This window comes from Sceloporus undulatus, chromosome 7 (genome assembly GCF_019175285.1).
Source record: "Sceloporus undulatus isolate JIND9_A2432 ecotype Alabama chromosome 7, SceUnd_v1.1, whole genome shotgun sequence".
NCBI lineage: Eukaryota > Metazoa > Chordata > Lepidosauria > Squamata > Phrynosomatidae > Sceloporus > Sceloporus undulatus.
The window spans coordinates 25,556,162-25,573,024 of NC_056528.1; the positions used below are offsets into that span (position 1 = coordinate 25,556,162).

The following is a 16,863-nucleotide window of genomic DNA, read 5'->3' on the forward strand; positions in this document are numbered from 1 at the left end:
TACTGGGAGGCCAGTTCAGAGCATTGGGAGGCCAGTTCAGAGCACGGGGAAGCCAGTTAGAACATTATTAAGCCAGTTCAGAGCATGGGGAAGACAGTTCAGAGCATTGTTAAGCCAGTTCAGAATGTGGGGAAGCCAATTCAAAGCATTGGGAAGCTAGTTCAGAGCACTGGGAAGCCAGTTCAGAACATTGTTAAGCCAGTTCAGAGCATGGGGAAGCCAGTTCAGAACACTGGGAACCCATTTCAGAGCACTGGGAAGCCATAGTCAGAGCAAGGGCAAGTGCTACTCCTTTCACATGGATGGATGCATGTGAAAATGCTCTGAATATTTTGTTGTTTAAATATTCTGTTTGAGGATTGTTTTTAGACTCGTTGAAAGGTTTTCAAAGAGCATTTTAAATATTTCGCATGAGATTCCTTCAGATATTTGATGACTGCTCTCTTGTTGTGTGCCTTCAAGCAATTTCCGACTTATGGCAACCCTGTCACGGGGTTTTCTGGGGCTGAGAGTGTGTGACTCGCTCACGGTCACCTACTTTAACTGCCACAATTCTATCCTACAGAGCACTGGGATTTGTAGTTTGCAGACAGCCTTGACTGTCGGAGAGCTCAAGTATCCCACCAAACTACAAGTCCCAGAACTCTGCAGGAGAGAGTCAGGCAGTTAAAGTGGTGTCAAACTGCTTTAATTCTGCAGTGTGGATACACCCAGCACTCCAACCATACTGGCTCTGAAGATTCATTTGGAAGAGGTTTGCCACTGCTTGAAGGCTGAGAGAGTGAGACTTACCCACAGGCACCCAGTGGGTTTCCACGGCCGACTGAGGATTCAAACCTTGGTCTCCAGAGTCATAACCCAACACTCAAACCCTTATGATCCTCCATGAATCTCCATGATTCCCAGATCGAGGTAATCTGTTGGTGTTGCATCATATAAAGTTCACTTTGCTGAGTTTTAACCAGTATAATGTTCACATCACAGCTTTGCAAGACAGTGAGATATAGCTTCCACCTTCCTCCAGTGTGTTTATCTGCTTCCCACCAGCTTCTGGAGGAAAACGACACCAAACCATCTTGTCTCTCAGTTAGCTTTCGTCTCCTCCATCTCTCTCTTTTGCTCTCGGAAAATTTCCCGGCATCTGTCGGGTGGGTGGAAACTCAACCCTTTCCTTTCCTTCGTCACAATTCTCCTTCAATATTGTGCGAACTGGAACAATCTGCCTCGTTTTATTCCATTGCTGGATGAGCCCAGCGTTTCCAAATTAAAGTGAGAAAAGGTGGCACATTGTCACTGTCGGTGCCGACGAGTAAATATCAGCAAATGAAAGAGCCAATCCAAAATCATGGAGATTTGGGTTGGAGATGGTCCAAGTTGTGGTCTCCTCTTCATCCATCCTCCTCTGGTTTACCTACGATAGACTGCTAAGGGCTCACAGATTTAAACAGAGTTGGAAGGGACTCCAAGGGTCATCCAGTCCAACCCATTCTGCCATGCAGAAGGACAAAATCAAAGCACTCCTGATAGATGTCCATCCAACCTCTGTTTTAAGGCCTCCAAAGAAGGAGACTCCACCATCCTCCAATGCGGTCTGTCCCACTGTTGAACATCTCTTATGGTCAAGATGTTCTTCCCAATGTTTGAGTGGAATCTCTTTCCTTGCCATTTCAATCCATTGAGTTTGTATCTTAGTCTCGGTTCCATCTTCTGCACACGATATTTAAAACTTGTTCTCTTTAAAGCATTGCTGGTGATAGGTATTATTACAACACACCGTAATGACATGATGGAACCTATGCTTATCCAGAAACCGAGGAAACGGGAGTATCAAATCTCAGGAATTTTGGGTACTTGGGTACTTTGACCCCTTCTCTCTCAGACTGATCTACCTTCCAGGGTTGTTGTTAGGATAGGAGGAGGACAACCAAGTATGTTTCTGTTAGCACATTGGAGGAAAAGGCTGGCTAGAAGTGTAGGTGATACTTGATCTTGAATGCCAAGCAGGGTAAGCCCTGGTTGGCACCTGGATGGGAGCTTGCCAAGGTATACGGGGTGTTGTAGGCAATATTTCCAAGGAAGGAACTGGCAAAACCATTTCTGGGTCTTCCTTGCCTAAGAAAACCCTACAAAATTCATGGACTCACCTTAGGTGGACAGGCAACTTGATGGCACAGACACATAGTCTCATCTCTCCATTTTCTCTTCTCTAAAGAAACATATCCAAGCTGTTCCTCATAGACTTTGGCTTCCAGACCTTTCACCATCTTGGTTGCCCATCTGTGGACATCTTCCAGCTTGTTGAGATCCTCCTTGAATTGTGATGCCCAGACCTGGTCCCAAGATTCCTCCAAATGAGGTCTGACCAAAGCAGAATAGAGTCACACTATGACTTCACTCCTATTGATGCATGTTTCTCTTATGGTCTACATCAGTGGTTCCCAAACTTTGGTCCTCTAGATATTTTGGACATCAGGTCCCAGAATTCTAGAGCATTGGCCAAGTTGGCTGGGGCTTCTGGGAGATGAAGTCCAGACTATCTGGAGGACCAAAGGTTGGGAACGATTGGTCTACATGGCGCAGTGCAGCAGCATCGGAAATCCAAATGGCATCTCAAAGCTCCAGATACTTTCCTTTTCCAAGGGAAGCCCGATGTTCAGCACTAATGGGATGTTTGGAGATGCCCAAGAATGCTTAGTTCTCTTTCCATCGGCATGTGAGAATTTTACTGTTTCCCAACGAGCTTTTAATGAGGACTTTTAATGGGGGAACAGCCTGTGTAAAGCCTGCGAGAGCTGGCAAATGGCGCCGGTGAGGGCTCTTGATGGTGTAACGTTTATCAAGTGTTTTGCTGATTTTATATTTTTTGTTGTAATGAATCTGTTTTTCATTCCTTTGGTGCTGTGTGCCTTCAAGTTGTTTCCGACTTATGGAGATCCAAAGAGGAATCTATCCTGAGGTTTTCTTGGCAAGGTTTGTTCAGAGGAGGTTTCCCCTTGCCTCCCCTGAGGCTGAGAGAGTGTGACTTGCTCTAGGTCTACTAATGGGTTCCATGGCTGAGAGGGAATCAAACCCTGGTCTCCAGAGTCACTGTCCAACACTCAAAACCGCTATACCATACTGGCTCTGTATTATTATCCTTTGGACTAGGACTCCTGAGGACCAGCGTTCCAAGTCCTTCTCAGCCATGGCAACCTATTGGGCAAGTCACACTCTCTCAGCCTCAAAGGAATGCAAAGGCAAGACCCACTTTGAACAAATCTTACCAAGGAAACCGCGTAACAGGTTCTCTACAGGTCTGAAATGCCTTGAATGTAATAATGTATTTAATAATAATAATAATAATAATAATAATAATAATACATTTTTATTTATATGCCGCCTCTCTTGCAGGATCGAGGTAGCTCCCAACATCAGGTAAAAGACAATATAAAATGCAACATACAATTAAAGTACATCTCATTAATTCTCATTAAGGTACACAACAACAAAGCTGTATAGGGCTTTACAGGTGTGAAGGCTTGCTAGGTGTTGGTTTTGTAAATATCGCAAAGGATCAACCCAGGCATTGAGATTACACCAGTCTCTCTAAAGCTACCCATACCTTGGGCAAGTCACACTCTCTCAGCCTCAGAGGATGGCCATGGCAAACCCCCTCTGAAGACACTTGCAAGGAACTCCTATGATAGTTTTGCGTTAGGGTTGTCATAAGTTGGAAATGATTTGAAAGCACACAACAACAACAACAACAACAACAACAACAACAACAACCCTGTTGTCAAATAGGCTCAGCACTTTGGAGAGATCTTCAAAGCTGTTCAGCACCTTGGACAGCACCACAAAAATGTCTCCACAACCAGGTTCAACACTTTGGACATCAAACCCAAAGTGGGTTGACCGTTCTTTCGCTACACAGCGGTCATCGGCTACTGCTGGTGTCTGAAGTCCAAAACATTTGCAGCGAAAAACAAAAGGATATAACAGGCAGGCTTTGGTGATGTCTGAACATGCCTTTAAAATACTACTGAAATTGACCCCAAACCCCTGAAACACTTAGGGATTATTGCATCCATTATATATCTAAGCAATGCATTGGGTACGCAGGGCTTTGAAAGAGATGGACCCAGTTCTTCATTTTAAAAAAAGGCATGATGGGGGTTGGAGTGGGTGAGGAGGAGGCTGCCGGCATCAACTATATATATATATATATATATATATATATTCATATGATATGTTCTGAATAACCTGTTTCCTCGATCCCAGCTTGATAGCAAAGATTTAGACTGTCATCATCGTTTCTGAATGCGCTTCAAAGCCAGCCTCACATCGAGTGCATGACAGCCCTCTCACCTAGATGTGGCTTCAAAGCATGGAACAATAATGGCCAAATCTCTTTTCTTTTCTACAGACAGGGGCACAGTAGGCGTGCCATCTGCAGCTGGTTGTCGTGCCACCTGACCCGTCGGATAAGGAAAGCAGCTGTGCCTTTGAGATGACAATCTATTCTCACAGCCAAGTCGCAGCTGGCGGGGCCCAGGTTGTTGGAGCGGTGAATCGATGCAAGGTTTCAGATAGCTTTGAAAAGCTTTAAAGCCCCAAGGCGCTCAACTGCAGCTCCTATGTAGCTGTCCAAGGTGCTGAACTGTATTTCTCAGCACTTTCCATGGTGCTGAAACTAGCCAGGAATATATTCTGGCATCTTGGACAGTTATTATGGGGATCTTCTTCTTCTCCATCTCCTGCTCCTTCCATTTATTTATATTCTGATTTCCCCCCCAAAATTGGGACTCAAAGTAGCTTACAATTACACTACAGATTCCCAAACTTTGCTCTTCCAGATGTTTTGGATTACAGCTCCCAGAATCCCTGACTGTTCACCAAGCTGCTCCAAAACACTTGGGAGGACCAAAGTTTGGAATCCCTGAATTATACAGTGCAAAAGGCAATGTGACATAGTGGTTTGGGTGCTGGACTATGACTCTGGAGACCAGGGCTCCGATCCCAGATTGGCCATGTTAACCCACTGGGTGACCTTGGGCAACTCACACTGTCTCAGCCTCAGAGGAAGGCAATAACAAAAGAAACCCTCCTCTGAACAATCTTGCCAAGCAAAACACCAGGATAGGTTCGCCTTAGGGTTGCGATAAGTCAGAAAGGACTTGAAGGTACGCAACAACGACAAGTCATTAAAAATATGCAAGATATGATTCAGCATAAAGGATATGGTTCAGGACCTTGGACAGCTGTTTATGGCATTTTGGTTGCATCTGCACTGCAGAAATAATGCACTTTGACACCGCTTTAACTACCATGGCTCCATGCGATGGAATCCTGGGATCTGTAGTTCGTTGTGGCACCAGAGCTCTCTGACAGTGAAGGCGAAATGTTTCACAAAACTACGCAGCATGCAGCCCTGGCAGTTAAAGTGGTGTCAAACTGCAATAATTCTGCAGTGTAGGTGCAGCCTTAGATGCCCACTATCAACTCAAACGAATACTGTACCTTTCTCTCTACTTTGCCCCAGAAATTTGTGTTTGAAAGAGAGAAGACTGTTACGACTTTGTTATCGTGTCTAACAAGGCTTGACAAATGCAGATTCCTCCGAAGGCTTACCCCGCTATTTTTCTTTCTTGATTAATTTTGCAAATGACAATATCGCAAAACCTTTCCGTGGGCGGCACAACATATGCACTCCGCAACCCTCTCCCGCAATGACAACAGTCCGTCATCACGGCGAGCTTCTGAATCCCCAAAGAAACAAAATGCCGAAACAACAACAACAACTGAGAAATGTTCACAACACGTCAAATGTTTTGGCATAAAACGCCCGTTTCGCTCCCAAGAGGTAAATACAGAAAACAAACAAGATGGGGAGGGCGATCAATGGATGAAGATTTCAGGCAATATTGGAATCTTTGGAGGAAAACTGTCAATTTCTGGGGACCACAATTCAAGAAGGACGTATTCAGAAGACTGAGATCAAAGACTCAGAAGGCCAGGATCAGTGGTTCAGAAGACCAAGATGGTCCATGGTTTGGAAACCAAGCCTTATCAGGTACAACATAGAGATCTGGAGATGTTCAGCTTGGAGAAGACAAGACCAAAAGGTGACACGGGAGCCATCTTTCAACATCTAAAAGGATATAGTGTCCAGATCAAAAGTCAGTGATGTGACTAGGGTTGGCATCACCCGATGTGGCAACTTATGGTGTCACCCTCCATTGACCACCTCCCATACCATGCCTTGCAAAATCCTTAGTAAGCATAATCATAATCACTGACTGCAAAGCAATAGTTGTGACATAAACAATGAGCAAAATTAAAATGATATCTTTAAATGACAATATGATACACACGGCTTAAATGTAGCATCGTATGATCATTGTAGAGTTGGAAGGGACTTCAAGGGTCATCCAGTCCAACCTCATTCTACCATGCAGGAAGACACATTCAAAGAACTCCCATCCAGCCTCTATTTAAAAGCCTCCAAAGAAGGAGATTTCACACGTTCTCAGGCAGCGTCTTCCATTGTTGAACAGCTCTTACCATTCAGAAGTTCTTCCTAACATTTAGGTGGAATCTCTTTTCCTGTAGGTTGAGCCCATTGCTAGTCTCTGGATCAGCAGAAGACAAGCTGTCTCCATCCTCAACATGACATTCCTTCAAACACTTAAACATGGCTCTCGTGTCAACCCTTAACCTTCTCTTCTCCAGGCTAAACATCTCCAGCTCCTACAGCCACTCCTCATAGGGTTTGGTGGCTTCTGGACCTTCCACCATTTTGGTTGTCCTTTTCTAGACACACTCCAGCTTGTCCGCATCCTTCTTGAAACTGTGGTGTCCAGAAGTGGACATAATATTCCGGGTGAGGTTTAACCAAAGCAGAAAATGAGTGGTGCCACTCTCTTCTGCTTTGGTCTGAACTCACTTGGAATATTGTGTCCAGTTCTGGACACCACAATTCAAGAAGGATGTGGCCAAGGTGGAAAGTGTTGAGAGAAAAGGGGCCAAGATGGTCCAAGCTTTGGAAACCAAGTCCTATGAGGAAGCTGGGTATGTGTTGCTTGAAGAAGAGAAGATGGAGAGATGACATGATAGTGCCATCTCTAAATATCTGAAGGGAAGCCATGCAGAAGATGGAGACACACACTATTCTTCCTTGGTCAGATCTCACCTGGAATATTTTGTCCAGTTCTGGACACAATTCAAGAAGGATGTGGACAAGCTGGAGCATGTCCTGAGGAAGGAGACCAAAATGTTCAAAGTCTTGGAAACCAGAAGCTCTTTGAGGAGCGACTGGAGATGTGTACCTTGGAGAAGAGAAAGCCAGGGCTGATGCCACATTTCCCATTTAATGCAGTCTGACACTGTTTTAACTGTTATGGCTCCATCCTATGGAATCCTGGGAATTGGAGTCGGTTGTGGCCCCAGAGCACTCTTAACAGAGAAGGCTATGTATCCCACCAAAAATACAAATCCCAGATTTGCATAGCATGGAGCAATGGCAGTGAAAGCAGGGTTGGACCAAGCAGCCCAAGAATCTTTTACAGAGCCACTGGAACATACCTATCCTCTCTATTTTCTAAGAGGCAGCTCTGTTAGCATGAAAAGGAGAGGAGGAAAGCGGGAAGAGAGCGGAGACCTGTGTCACCTTTGAGGCTGTCCCATTTATTTCAGTATTCGCTTTTGCAGATGACAGCCTGCTTTTTGACATGTGGGGATGCAGCCTGCTTCTGCTGCCCACTTCTTCTCCATGCGCGTCTCTGAAGGAGTGGGACGCAGGCGACGAAAGCCGGCGACGAATTAAATCAGTTAGTCTTGGAGGTGCCACAAAACTCCTTTTGTTTCCCCTTTTTCAAAAACCCTCCCAAGTATTTAAGTTATTTCTTTTTTAAAAAATCATTTTTAACTCCATCGCTGCTACTTTTATTTAGATTTTTCACTTGGTTTTGATTCTACCTTGGGTTTGCGTCATGTTTCGGTATTAAATGGTGCCGGGGTTTGAGCATTGGACTGGGACCTTGGAGGCCTGGGTTCGAATCCCCTCTCAGCCATGGAAACACACCTCAGGTACACTCTCTCAGCCTCAGAGGAAGGCAATGAGCAAATCTTGCCAAGAAAGCCTCATGATAGGCTTGCCTTAGGGTCACCATAAGTCACCTTGAAGGCACACAACGGCAACGGTGTGTGTGTGTGTGTGTGTGTGTGTGTGTGTACACACACATATGAATTGTCCAGAGAGCTTTCAGTTGTTGGTTGGTGCAGAAATGCAATCGATTGATTGGTCGATTGATCGATTTAATAGTCATCTAAGGGTGCATCTATACTGTAGCTATAATGCAGTTTGCCAGCACTTAATCTGCCCTGGCTCCATCGTACCGAATCCTGGGATTTGTAGTTTTCTGAAGCACCCACACTCACTAGCAGAGAAGGCTGAGGACCTGCTGCTGCCTTGGAAAGTGGCGGAGTCTCCTCCTTTGGAGGTTTTTAAATAGAGGCTGGATGGGACCCTTTCAGGGACGCTTTGCTTGTGAGTTCCTGCGTGGCACAAGGAATGCAGGTGGAATGAGAAAATCTCCATCACCGATGGCACAGAACTGCAGGCCGTAATGCCTGGTAGGCAGTGAGACCGATAATAATAATAATAATAATAATAATAATAATAATAATAATGCAACAACAGAATCTGAATCTTTTGACGTTCCAAAAACTCCAGGCTGTAACACCGAGTCGCCATTGAAACCAATAGTTAATCTTAATAATAGTACTGTAGGAGAACAACAGACCCTGAATTGCGGATACTCCAAAAGTACGGTTGGTAAGACTAGTAGACGGTGAAACCAGTCATCATGATCATGATTTATTAATTGATTATGATGATGTTGGTTTTCAGTCAATGATGGTCCAAATTCTGGTATTCTGCAACGGATGAGAATGATAAGAATGATGATGGCGCCTGATTTCTCTTCTTTTTCTAATGTCCTTCCCAAGGCCCAAATTCCCTACAGACACCTGAGCCTGACTGATCTTGGAAGCTAAGCACAGCCAACCCTGGTTAGTACTTGGATGGCAGACCACCAATAAATCCCAGGTGCTGGCAGCTCGATTTTGGAGGGTCTTGTCTTGCCCAGGAGTCTTTCCGACTGAGTCTTTCTTGCTTAGGAAAAACCCTCTGAAATTCATGGGGTCACCATAAGCCACCAGGCGACTTGAAGGGTCATGGACACACACTAGATCCCCCTCTGATCTTGGACCTAAGCAGGGTGAGTACTTGGATGGGAGACCGGCAAGGAATCCTTGGTAAGATAGGCTCAGTTTCAAAGGCAGGACCTTGCAAAATCTGAGTCTTCCTTGCCTGAGAAAACCCATGAGACCACCATGAGTTGACCAGTGACTTGAAAGTACACAACACACAATTTCCTTTTCCTACAGTAGAGAATGCATCCCTCGAATGCAGATCTTTCCAGCAATATCTTGCAATGATGCACCTTTGGGGTACACTGCATTTTTGGGGGGTGTTGAGATTCCTTTTGGTCCCCTTGCATTGGCTTCCTTCTCCTAGGAAGCCTTGGTCTACCTGCCTTACAAACACTTTTGCATGTGTGCGTTGTGTGCCTTCAAGCCCTTTCTGACTTATGGAGACCCTATCATGCGGTTTTCTGGGCAAGATTGATTCAGAGGAGGCTTGACCTGGCCTTCCATCCTGAGGCTGAGAGAGTGTGACTTGACTCACCAATGCCACCCAGCATTCACTTCATTTTTCTTAGCATTTATCTCTCTCCAGACTTCTTCCAAGAAGGATTTGAGCTCTTGAGGCATACATCCAACCTTCTCTCCAACCCTGAATCCTTCTCTTGGCCAAAAATAAAATAAAATAGGGGGATAAGAGGGACAAAATCCCCTTTCTTCCACTCTTTTGTCCATCTCTTTGGGTCGCTTTCATGACTAGGCTGGCTCTCTCCTTGACCACCTGGAAAAGATCCATCTCCAGATACCTTTCGGAGCGAACATTGTGCCAAGCTCCAAATGCCTAATTTCTTTGTTCCCGACCATTTCTCTCTTTCTCTCTCTGTCTAACCCTCTTCCCCAGGTCTTTTTCTCTCTCCAACCTTCAAGAGGAGGGAAAAGAGAATAAATAAATAAAACCAGAGCAACCTAGGAGGAACAAAACCCACAGAGGGAATAGAAAACACTTAGTCCCTTCATTCCCCTGGCGATGCCAAGGAGAAAGCCAATTGAAGCCTGGCCTCTGCCCACTTGGCACCTTGGCTGGTCCCTCTCCAAGAAGTAAAGCTGTGCCAACCAAGCGCAGAGAGGACAGAGATACAAAGCCACCAACATTTCCTCCCCAATGCATTTCCAAAGGAGCCGGCACTCTCTTCTCCTTGGCCTTAAACCATCCAGAAAGTGTTCTCTCCTTGCTTGTCTTTGAGTTCAGTTTGGGCAACCTTCCTCTGGCTTCTTCTCTTGCCCTCGAGTCAGAAAGCCACCTCTTGAACCCTCAGCAGAAAGAAAAGCAAGAGGGCATCCCAGGGCAGCCTTGTTTTATGTCTTTCTTTGGATAGACAGATAGCTAGACAGGCAAGCAGACAGAGTTTTGAGCCATGATAGAGATAGATAGATAGATAGATAGATAGATAGATAGATAGATAGATAGATAGATAGATTCAGTCAGATAGATAGATGATAGATAGATAGATAGATAGATAGATAGATAGATAGATAGGTGGTCAATAGTCAGATAGATCAGTAGAGAAATAGAAGATAGATAGAGTCAATAGTCAGTCAGGTAGATGATAGATCAATAGATAGATAGAGACATAGAAGATAGATAGATAGTCAGATAGATGATAGATCAATATAGATATATAGGTAGGTAGAGAGATAGAAGATATATAGATACTCAATAGTCAGTCAGATGATAGATCAATAGATAGATAGATAGATTATTGAAAGATAGCTAGACAGGCAGAGAAAAAGATAATTGCAATCAGTCAAATAGATGATAGATAGAGACAGATGATAGATAGAGGATAGATAGATGACTGAAAGGTAGGCAAGTAGATAGTCAGATGCTAGAGACAGATGATACATGACGGAGAAATAGATAGATAATTGAAAGATAGGTTGATAGACAGATGATAGATAGATGAGGGACAAATATATACCTAGATGATGGCTAGATGGGTGGCTAGATAGAAAGACCGATAGATAGACAGGTAGTTGGATAGTAGATAGATGATATATAGATAGATGATGGCTAGATGATAGATAGATAGATAGATAGATAGATAGATAGATAGATAGATAGATAGGAGAAGGAGGATTTTTATAAAGGAGAGGATGTCCAAGAAGTTAGATGAGGGCTTTATACAAAAATAATGCTAATGCTAATCCTAATCCAGTTTGAGTCTGGCCAAGCCCCACGCCCCTTACCTGTCTCTGGCTCTTCAGGCTCCGCAGGAATGCATGGCTTCTGCCCAAAGGAGGGCAAGGAAGGGAGATGCTTCTCCTGCCAAGGGCTTGCCAAGAAGAGAAGGAGCCTGGAAGGGGTTTTTCCTTGCCCCCTTTTTGTGCAAAGATGGGGGGGGGGTTGGAGAGACCCCCAGGACCCCAGCCTTAGCACCGGTTTCTCTGCAAAAGAGGAGGAGGCAAGAGGAGGAGGAGGAGAAGGTGTCACAGCAGCCAATCCCAGCCAGCAGCTTTGGAAACAAAGGGGCACCCGGACCAGGGAGCTGCAGAGAGGCGGTGGTGGCACCCCTTTTGGGCCATGGCTGGGCAGAGGGGGGAAAGGATGCACCCCCTTTTAAAAATGATCTTGTTTTGGGGGTGCCCCTTAATCTTTGCCCAGGAGCAGCAGCTGCTCAGCAAAGCCTCCCCAGCCCAAAGCTGCAGCTGAGTGGCATTGCAAGAAGAAGAGAGACAACTGGCAGCATTGCAAAAAAAGAAAGGAAGGGGAAAAAAGCGGGGGGGGGGGAGGGAAAGAAGAGAGAGAGAAAAGTCCCAGCCACGCATGCGCCTTCTGCTCTCCTCCCCCCAAAAAATGCATGCATTGCTATCTGTATCAATGCATATGGATCGATCTCCATAGGGAAAGTGTGGGATGGCTGTTTTCAGCACTGGGCTGTTCTTCTGCACACTTGGCTTAGCATTAGCATCCCTTGCTCAGCCATGGGGTGGGTCACACTCTCTCAGTCTCAGAGGAAGGCACACATATAGATCTGAAGGGGCACTATATATATATATATATATATATATATATATATATATATATGTTCAATTTTCTGCTTTGCCACAAAACCCATTGGGTGACCTAGGGCGAGTTGCACTCTCTCAGCCTCAGTGGGAGGCAATGGCAAACTCCTTCTGAACAAATCTGGCCAAGAAAACCCCATAATAGGGTAGCCATAAGTCAGAAATGAAGGGACACACCTATATATATATATATATATCCAAAAAGAGCCAGCATAGTGTAATGGTTTGCATCTTGGACTCTGGAGATCTGGGTTCAAATCCAGGACAGCCATGGAACCCCACTAGGAGACCTAGGACAAGTCACACTCTCTCAGCCTCTGCAGAAGGCAATGGCAAGCCCCCTCTGAAGAAACCTGGCTAAGAAAAGCCCTATGATAGATTTGCCTTAGGGTTGCCATAAGCTAGAAATGACTTGAAGGCACACAGCAACAACAACATACGGAGCTTCCGGTTTTGGAGCATTTTGGAGAAAGGATACTCAGCCTGTATTAACTTGCTGTATGGCAGAGCAGTAACTTCCAGAAGCAGCAAAGCCACATCTTTTTATTGACTTGGCAGTTCAAGGCCTCCGATTCCCATTGATGGGGAGGAAAAAACCTTTGCAGTGTCTACAAAACCAAGGTTTCCCTTGACGGATAACTGACAAGGTAAAAGACTTGTCCAAGTCCAATGCGCCAGGTAATTGTAATTGACGATATGTTAGTCAATGGCACTGTCAGTGCATTTGGCGGTTTGCTGCCCAATTTCTGTAGCAAATGGCGCCACTGATTTTCGATGAGAAATCAGAGTATTTCCCTGGGGTTCTTGGAGAACCGCAAAAGAGGTTAGGAGCTGTGTGCCAGCTGATAATGCACATCCGAAGGGCCCAAAACACATCAGGTGTGCCCAATGTGCATTTAGAGTGCTCAGCATGTATTAGGCACACCCAATGCACATGAGAAGTAACTGATGCCCATGAGAAGTGTCCAAAGCACATCAGAAGTTACCAATGTGCACTGAATGTGCCTTGATGTGCAACAGAGGTACCCAGTGTGCACATGAGACATGCCCAAAATATATGAGAAGTACCCCATGCATGTGACAAGTGACAAGTACTCAGTGCACCTCATGAGTGCCCAAATCATATCAGGTGTGCCCAATGTGCACCTGATATGTCTTAGTGTGCATCAGCCATGCCCAGTATACGTGAGAAGCACCCAATGCACATCAGAAGCACCCAATGCACACCAGGAGTGCCTGATGTGCACTGATGTACCTTGATGTGCATCAGAATTGACAGAAGTACACCAGAAGTACCCAGGATACATGATAAGTACCCAGTGCAGTCCGAAACACTTGGAGGCGCCACGTCTGGGGCTCCCTGCTCCTCTGGTCCAAGTTGCCCAAGGGGGTTTCTGGGTTCTTGTAGCCCTGGCTGGCCAAGAGGTTGGGGGGGGGCCCCCTGGGGAAGTGGCGGCTGGTCGGAGACAGGGATGTAGCCAAGGGGGGGGGGATGGGGGGGTCCGGCCCCCCCCCCTTCCATTAGGAAAATGAATGGTGTGTGCTGCTGCGCTGCCGCACTCAAGCCCCATTATAATAGTGGCACTTAGTCTGGAACCCCCCCTTCCTAAAATCCTAGCTACGTCCCTGTCGGAGAGGGCATGGGTGGGTGCCCAATTAACCTCAAATGTGCCCAATGTGCATCAGATGTGCCTTGATGTACATGAGAGGTCGCTGATGTGCATCAGAAGTGCCCAGTGTCCATCAGACATGCCCAATGCACATGAGAAGGACCCAAATCACATCAGAAGTGCCCAAAATATATCAGATGTGCCTGATGTGCACCATACACGCTCGATGTGCATCAGAAGTGTCCAAAGCACATTAGAAGTGCCTGATACCCATTGGAGTAGCTTTGCAGTTCACTCACAGGGTTTCACTGTGTGTCTGCAACAGCGCTACCGATCTGTAAAGGTGTGGCATGTAGACGGTGATGGAGGACCACACCATTGTCTTCATAATACCTTTCTGGGTGAGTATTCTGTGTAGCCCTTACCAAACTACAAATCCCAGGATTGTGTAGGATGGAGCCACAGGAGTCAAAGCGGTGCCAGAATGCTTTCGCAGTGCATTGTGAATACACCCTGAATTTGAAGATGTATCTTTCTTTCTTTTTAAAGAAAGGATCTTGACATCTTCTGGCTGAAAGGATATTTAATGCCCCTTTCTTATATCTCTGTGAAGGCATGTCCTTACTTCGAGCCTGATCCATTTGCACACTTTCCTTGCACATAATGCACCTCTTGTGCCGGAGCTCACGAAGCGCACCGTTGTTAACACCTGGCGGGAAATGGTTTCAGGGGGTTTTCTTTGGCACTGTCTCTTTTTTTGTTGGTTTAAACCTTTAAAAATTGAGTTTTCTCTTGGAATCTGTGCCGCGGGGGGCAGCGGATGGGAGGGCGGGCGGTCGAGGGAAAAGAAAAATGAGGATTTTTAATGACAAGGATATAGGACGCATTGTGGGGTGTATATCCTATTTCCATCCTCGGCCAAAAAGGATCCATTGAGTATCACTGACCAGTCACCGGGTTGCACAGAACGACTCTCTTTCAAAGTCAAGCTCATCCTATAAAAGCTCGGCCGGAGGAAGAATGGAGAAAGGGGTTCTTTCTACCGGTTTTTGGCACCATTTTGCAAAAGGAAGAAATCCCCTATTCACTTCCATAAGATGTGGGGGCCCTCCCCGAAATCCTATAGAAGGGAGGTCTTCCTTCCTCGCTCATTGTATATGGGCTGCTTTGCACATCAATTCTGGCTCAGTTTCCTGCCCTTCATGAAAAAACCCCAACAACTCGGATTCACAATCCCGGTTCGTCGGTTATTGTTCTGGTTTGGCACAGAGAGGGTCTCTGTCCTCCTTTGCTAAGCCTGTGCAGCTGGGGTGTGTTTGTGTGTGTGAGTGTGTAGCCAGGGACAAGGAGGGATCCTCTCCTTGAATGGTATGGAGGAAAAGACAGAGTAATTCATCTGGCTCGGCCCAGATCCTGGGTGCGAGAAGTGCACTGGAAAGGTCACATTGACCGCTTGGCAGGATTGCATCTCCCAGCATCCTGGGTGACTGGTCATGCTTACTTGTGGCTTCCTCCAGTCTACTTTTGCACCAATGCATTTGTGCAAGAGCTGATGTGGTGCAGAGGTTTCTGTATTTAGGATGCACCCTTGCGGCAGAAATTGTCCAGTTGGACACCATTTTAACTGCCACGGCTCAATGCTATCGGATTCTGGGATTTGTAGTTTGGTGAGATATTTAGCCTTCTCTGTTAGAGAGAGCCCTGGGGCCACCCCAAACTACCAATCCCAGGATTCCATAGGATGTCATTGATGCAACCTGTTAGAGAAACGTACATGTGTGTTGTGTATATCCCTAACTAGGCACAGCTATTGTGGGTCACTTATGAACAAAACCAGTAGGATTGGGGGGTGTTTTTCCCCCGTACGGAATTGGCAGAAAATGGGTCCACATCTTTTGTGCTGTTGTCTGTCGCACCAATACATTTCCCCAGATTGTTAACTTTTGCATTTGTTTATTGAATTTATATACCTCCGCTGTTGAGGTAGCTGACTTGGGCACAAAAACACACACACAAAAGGTGGTCCTGGTTTTTAAAAAGTTATTCCAGGCCCCCGCTTGCCTTAAACTGGGTAGATTGGCTTTTTTTCTTTTTTAAACTAAAAAGGAGCCTCAGCTACTGTTAAAAAGATGTATATCCCCAGCAAATTGGCATCAAACTAGGTCACGTATTTCTTTAAAAAGAATATGATTCAGTCTGCGGAGATGGCAGAGACAGGAGAAGCGCAAGACTTTGGTGTGTCTCTATGATGAAGGGTTGGCAGGGGTGCATTTCTCCTTCTCCTCCTCCTCCTCCTCCCTCCTCCTCCTTCCTCTTCTTTCGTTCTAACTTTCCAGATGGTAATTTTGTCCAGATGGCCCTCCGTATCCACGGATTCTGCATCCACAGATGCAACCGTCCAGAGCTTGGAAAATATCCCTGAAAAATGAGTCCAAAAAACAGACCTTGATCTTGCCATTTGATATAATGGAGGTCATTTTACTACCCCATTGTATATATCATGACTTGAGCATCCATGGATTTTGATATCCATGGGGAATCATGGAACCAAACCCCAGCGGGTACCAAGGGCCCAACGTATTGTGTGTTCTCCACATCTTGTCATACCCAGGATCCTGGCATGTCCTCTTGAAGGCTCCAATGGAGAGTATAAGAGGCCAGGGGACATGCCAGGGCTGCAACAAGGCCAGCAGCCCCAGGAAGAAAATCTGAAGCCAACACAGGAACAGAGTTCCCTGTAGCCACAACCTTCAGAGTAAGATACAGACTTACTTATACTTACCCCAGCCCAGCGCTGTCAGGAAAAGGAAAGTCACAGACTGTTAAACAATTATGGTCCGCTGTCATATCTGCAGGGAATCCATTCTGGACCCCCCTGTAGATAAGGAAAAATGTAGGACTCCAAGTTCCATTGTCTTCACTTGCGGGCATGTATGCAACCCCATTGAAAACGAAGGAATTTGCCACCTGCGGATGCTTAAATCAAACCCGTGGATATCAA

General features: G+C 45.7%; 1 protein-coding gene across 1 annotated transcript in view; it reads right to left on the reverse strand.

The window, feature by feature from the left end:
* Positions 1 to 11,965, reverse strand: part of NCAN (neurocan) — a 51,943-nt gene extending 39,978 nt beyond the window's left edge. The window contains exon 1 of the mRNA XM_042480284.1: positions 11,434 to 11,965. The gene's annotated coding sequence lies outside the window, so the exon portion shown is untranslated. The remainder of the gene's footprint in view (positions 1 to 11,433) is intronic.
* Positions 11,966 to 16,863: the final 4,898 nt, after the last annotated feature.